General features: G+C 32.1%; 1 protein-coding gene across 2 annotated transcripts in view; it reads right to left on the bottom strand.

The window, feature by feature from the left end:
* The window catches only part of LOC106462020 (probable serine/threonine-protein kinase DDB_G0282963), a 142,620-nt gene that overhangs the window by 122,785 nt on the left and 13,255 nt on the right, over nt 1–6,580 (bottom strand). For both annotated transcript variants that reach the window (XM_022389130.1, XM_022389131.1), the window contains exon 3: nt 638–708. The gene's annotated coding sequence lies outside the window, so the exon portion shown is untranslated. The remainder of the gene's footprint in view (nt 1–637; nt 709–6,580) is intronic.

Consider the following 6,580-nt stretch of genomic DNA (forward strand, 5'->3'; position numbering starts at 1 on the left):
TATGCATACTTTATTTCACACATAATTTACTTTAAAACTACTTTATTTTACACCTACTTTATTTCACACTTCTATATTCTACAATACAGAAATGATGTCACAATTATTTTATTACTTTACTAATCCCTCTATACAACCTCAGTATGTATTGGTACTTTGAGTACTTCTTGAGAGACCACGTTCAAAGTTATTCCTCCTTTCTGAACTAAAATAAAAAGATTTCTTGGTGATCTAGCTCTTGAACACCCAACATAGAACTGGCCATGTGAAAAGCAAGGGGGTTTTCAGATGTAGCCCTGACCTTGTGCTTTTGTTGCCATTTTAATAAAAGAACTCAAAATTTTCCACATACAAAAAATAAGAAAAATTTCAAGAAAAACAGGTCAAAATAAAAAATTTTAGGAATAAATATTGGTCCAAGACTGTGGAGTTATTAGCTAAACAAACACATTTTTGCTGTGAGCATGGCCCAGGTTGGGTGTAGTCGGGAAATAACCACTCTGTGACGTGCCCTTTTGTTTAATGTATCATCCTACCAAGTTTGGTTAAGATTGATCCAAAGACCACGGAGTACTTCGCGGACAAACTAACAGACAAACAATTTTTTTAACTTTTCTAAATATAGATATATATTTACCTTATGCCGAATGCCTAATCAGTATCCACAATAGCTGTGAATCATTCTGTCCAGTACAGTTTGCCAGGTTTCTATATACGAAAATAATATATAATTTTATGGGTCACATACATATGCAATGTCATCGTGCTTACCTAATTTGGATATGTTTAAATCTCTTCTATATCTTAGCATATTCTGGAGTTTTGTATTTATATATTAGAATTGATGTATTCTAATTTATTTCCTGCCGGTAATTCGTACTGACGGTACAAAATCTTCTAGCGATTAGAAAGTGGAAAGAGGTTTACAACTTGCAAATTACATTTTCTGTATCATCTTTTATTATGTAATTTACATATTATGTAAGTAGTTTTAGTAACTTCACCTATTTCAAGAACGTCCTTAATATTTAGGACAGTATAACACACCACCTTAGAAAATAAATGAATATATATATAATTCTCCAGTTGTGAAAATCTTTACACTCGAGTTCCTGTTTCATACTTCCAATTAGTATACTCAAACTATGTATATATATGTATGTGTTTTTGTTTGTGAACATAAATATGTAATTCATGTATAAGTACATGTATGTATTACTACTTAATAGCTGTACGTGACTCTACAGGATGTTTTATTATAAAACACACCATTAAATCCGTATGTACATATCGAGTTTACATTTTAACGTGTCTGCCACCGTTTTCGACAATTATATACTACTTGACAGTTACAGCCTAACAGCTACTTATCAGACGGAAATTACTTCCCAGTGGTAGTTGTTTCTCCTGCAAGGGTATTCATATATCTAGGTTGAATTTTTAATAACGTGTAAACTTGATATATCCACAGAAACTAAGTGGTTTATCTAATTATGATACACTGTATTATTTTGTGTGGTTACCGTCTTCTTTATTAATCACATAAAACTAGTATTATATGACTAGTTGCTTTTTATTAAGTTACAACACATCACTATCCTCTATTTCAGGAGGACTTTTATAATCAACATTAAGATATCCCTATTAATATTAATTGTCTGAATTATCAGAGAGATTTATCATAGTGAAGTACCAATGATTATGCTTCACAGACTTAAATAATACGTTCAGATTAATTAGTATTACCGGAAAGTATGCGATAAATAAACCTTTAATTGAACTAATACTACACAGAGAAAAATTCGTTTTCCTCTAGAAAATAAATTCAGTCAAATTGCTAGACTTTGAAATCAAATTTGACGTATGCATTTAAAAGTAGGTCCTTTATCTAATATAATTAACAACACATGGTCGCAAGGGAGAAGATATTAGTTACGAAAAAATTCCACAGAGAGCATTCTTATTCAATATTTTTTGTTTTATACTTTAGAATAATACGTATTTTTATCACTTAGCACATGTTCAGATTTGTTTCGCGAAACAAAACTGTATTAATGAAGCTGATTGTAAATAATATGTACCAACTTAAAAGCTGCCATATATACAGCCATACACTCTATGCCCTTTGAGCTTTCTATATTACATTTTTTTTTTGTTCTGACAATAAAACTCGTCCCTGTAACTGTCTCTTCGGGTAAAAGTTACCCAAAACAAATACCTGTAACTGTCTCTTCGGATAAAAGTTAACACATAACAAATACTTGTAACGTATTTGAAATGTATAAATGAAAGAAAATGGTTTTAGAAATTCTTAATTTACTGACAATAATAGAATATATTATGTAACATTGCTACAACGGAGCTCTTGTAATATTTTCTGCGTCTATAATCGGCCTAGAGATTTAAAACACATAAATACAAGTTTACTACTTACCGTACGCAACTAACTTCCTTCTTACTCCTTCCTAACTTTAGAATGAAATTAGTGATAAAATTGAATTTATTTTGGCACACCTTTTGCTCATGCGCAAATGAAGAATTCCGGGTATAACAACGCAGGCAGTCTTCCATTTGGAACATGGACAACACTGCTTTATTTTAAATGCCAAAACCTAAATATCTACCACACTAGTGGGAAAGTAATTGGTTTATTATATAGGTTTCAAGCGATTGAGTTTTCGAAGTTAATCGTTAATTTCATTCTAATACGAAAATATTTGTGGATTGTGTATCGTGACGTAAAGTAAAAAAAAAAAAATTATAAAACATTCACTTAATAACCAAATCGTAACTAATACAGTGAAACAAGTTATCATTAATTTTCAATAAAATTCTGTAGTTCAGAGTTTATTAAACTATAAAAACAAACGACTAAACTTGAATATTTTGTATTTCACATATTTTAAAATACATACAAATATTATACACAGTACTGATTCCCGGTCTATGGAAGTGATCAGTTCACTTAATTATCATTTGGATATGTCGTCATCGAACATCCTCGCTCTTTCAGCCGTGTGGTAGTTATAATGTGGCAGTCAATCCCACTTTTCGTCAGTAAAACAGTAACCCAACAAGCAGCCTTCCCCCTAGTCTATCACTTCTAAATTAGGAATGGCTAGCACAGATAGCCCTTGAGCACAAAGTTCAATAAACAAATGAATAAAATCATTTGGATATTTGTTGTTGCTGTTGATTTTCATTATTATAGGTCCGATTTCCCCCCCCCCCTTATTTTTAGCACTAATTCAGCGTCTTCAGAAATAATATTTGAGTGGATACTCTCAAGCGATAGTTTAAATATCTCATCATATTTCAATATCTCTTGTAAACGACGTGATCTTCTTACAACGACGTTACTGTTAAAACGTAAAGTTTTATTTTAAAATGATGAAAGTAGCATACGATTCGAAATATGTTTCATTCCAATAGATTGAACGGGGAGAAACTGAATTCTAGTAAGTGATAAATTGAAGCTAAGAAATGTGTTTTCTGATATCGTTTAAATTGTGAATATAGATTTATAGCATTTTTTATTACATTTATTACAGTAAATGAATATCAGTTTAATACGTGGATATAAATATTACCAAGAAGAAATTATATTATACTTACAAAAGTAACATGAAAATCGTGTTGTTGTTTTTTTCTACTTGTCGAAACACAGCTTCAAAGTTTCTTAAGCGAAAAACTGCACATTAACTTATCTACACTAGGCTTAGCGCAGAGATCGAGCCCCGATTTCTAGCGTCAGAAGTCATGAAGCTTATCGTTGAGCAAACGAGAGTTAAGCTTGAAATAATCTTTATTGTTTGTTATTCTTTATAATTCGACACGTTCTTATTTAATACCCACAATCATATTAAACCATTAGAAAGTTCTTCCTCACCATAACTTCTCCATATAATTTCCCAGTCCGGATTTTACCTTATACAGGAAACCTAACAACGAATCCCACTACTAGGGGCCAAAACACATTTATATTTTATTTTTACTAAAAGTAGCCTAAAAAGTTAATGGTTAATAAATATGCTATTACATGCTACTTATCTAAACGTATGTCTGAAATATCAAAATGATATATAATATGAGACAACCCCGTAGGGGCCCATTTCCTCACTAATCAATTGCATGAGACTAAAACAAAGACCTCAATTTTTCTCAGTTTCTAATCCTATACGTTAAGCCTCAATTCACTATAAGATGCCTACGACCACAATAATATTAGAAACAATTTGAGTGAGAGTTGGGCTCCATTGATTTACCAGCGAAACCAGAACATGAACAATGTGCTTAAGCTGTCTTGCTAATAACAAAACCTACTGATTTTTTTTCTGTAGTAATTTTGTGCTAAAACAAGTATTTTTCATGTTATATGATTTGTTGATTCTATTACGTGTAACTGATTTTTTTTTTTTTTTTTGGCTTCCAGAAACACCGTTACCAACCACATGACAAATAAAGGTGGAATATGCGAGAACTGTTGCTTAGTTATCTTAGAAATTCTGCTCACGAGTCCATAATTTGAGAAAAGTCAAACATGATTAATACCTTATCTTAGAAGTCTGGTCTACATTTATTCACTGCTTCCATCTCCAAGAGTCTCTGCAATTAGAACTCATATGTCTATAATTACATTTAAACTGTCTTTTCACAGTTGACAATTATCTTTACACTGTAGTGAGTCGCATACCATAATGTTTCATTGTTAACACTAAAAACAAATATGCAGATCATTGTGTTTGATAGTTCTGATCATTTTCAGCATTCCGTTAAGATTTCTTACCTGAAACTGGTGCTGCTAAAACATCGTAATAATCTAACATTGTTTTGTGTTTTTAGTTTTTCTTCCCGATTTCTTATTCGCCTGTTTTGTCTAAAGAAAAGTCTATTTTTTAATTATTGATAATTACACTTATACTTGGTTTTTCTGCCAGGATACGATAGCAAGTACCGGTGAAGAGACACTGACATTTGTCTTTTGGCCACAATTTATTTTGATATCGTATTGTTTAATGTCGACGTGTTTACATTTCTTTTGTTTTCCTCGGGTCTTTCCACCGGCAAATACTCTAATTTATCTTACATTAATTATAGATTTCGATAAGGGTGATATGTAACTTACCATATCACTTCTATTTTATGTCTTTATAAAGCTTAGATTAGTTAGTTTGTTTGTTATAGAGCAAGGTCACATTGGGCCATCTGCCGTGTCCATCGCGGAGAATCGAACTCCGGATTTTAGCGTTTTAAGTCCGTAAACTTATTGCTGACCCATCGGAGGACCCTTTATAAAGCATGGATCAAGTCGGCAGATCAATGAAGTCCATCTTTACGAAGAGTAAGGAACTCTTGTTGATTCAATTGTATTGTCATTTTACGCCCTACTATACTATACTGCAGTACAGAAATCCAAAAAGGTGAAGCCGGAATTGGCACCGACGAAGACAAATCGTTATTTCTTTATAACTTGATTTAATTTACCTCTTCGAACTTCATATACAGGTTTACATTTTTGTTATTTGAACTTTGAATTGTTAGAACATTAATCATTATTTTATTATAATGGAACCGATATATATATATATACACATCCTGCTTTTGTCTGAGTAACAATTATACCTTCTTTACGTGTCTTACAAAATCTTTGTTCAAAACCCCATAGCAGTTAACAATTCAGCTAGTACACAAACCAAATCATAAAGTAATAAATTGAGTTGTTATATAAATCCGTGTTCGAAAATATATTAATCCCTGTTTACACATTGAGAAAATGACATAATTATGTGAACAAAAAAGAAAGAGTAATCAGGTTTCCCGAATAAATCTTTCATAGAAACATTAAACTTCAAAACTTCTTAAAGGCAAATAATAAGAAAACGGCGAAAAACAGAGAAGCGAAATAGGTGAAGTGGAGCAATTTGTCTGTTTCTTGTTAAGTACAAAACTACACAATAGGCTATCTACACTGTGCCCACCACAGGTATCGATACCGGGTTTTTAGCGTCATAAGCCTTCAGACTTACCGCTGAATCACTAGGGGGGGGGGGGAGGCAAAGGGATAGTAATTTAACAAATAATTTCCTAATCATTTTAAAGACTTTTAAATCTGGTACTTATATTTATAACCCTGACTGAACAACATCTTTGAAATCCAATGTAAGTAACTAGCATAGCGGGATCTTGAAATACGACTAACATCGTTACATAGTTTAAGTTTGGGAACAACTTTTGAAGGCATTTTGTTTCAATAATTTTTAGGTGAAAAAATATACTGTTGGCCGCAGATGCTCCAAGTCAGTTGGTTTCCCTTCAGCAATTCAAAATTAGTGACAGTGGCAGATAGCCTTAGTTGACGTTGAATATAAAAGTTTGTTTACCTTAAGAGTTATTATTTAGTTTATTTAGTGATTTAATATTAAATGATTGTGTAGTTTTCAAAACAAGAATGTTAAAATCATTTATTTTAAAAGTGACAGTTATGGCAAGTTTCATTACATAACTCTGTACGAGTCGTATGGTGTGTGTGTGTGTGTGTGTGTGTGTGTGTGTGTGTGTGTGTGTGTGTGTGTGTGTGTGT

Source organism: Limulus polyphemus, unplaced genomic scaffold (genome assembly GCF_000517525.1).
Source record: "Limulus polyphemus unplaced genomic scaffold, Limulus_polyphemus-2.1.2 Scaffold1075, whole genome shotgun sequence".
Lineage (NCBI taxonomy): Eukaryota > Metazoa > Arthropoda > Merostomata > Xiphosura > Limulidae > Limulus > Limulus polyphemus.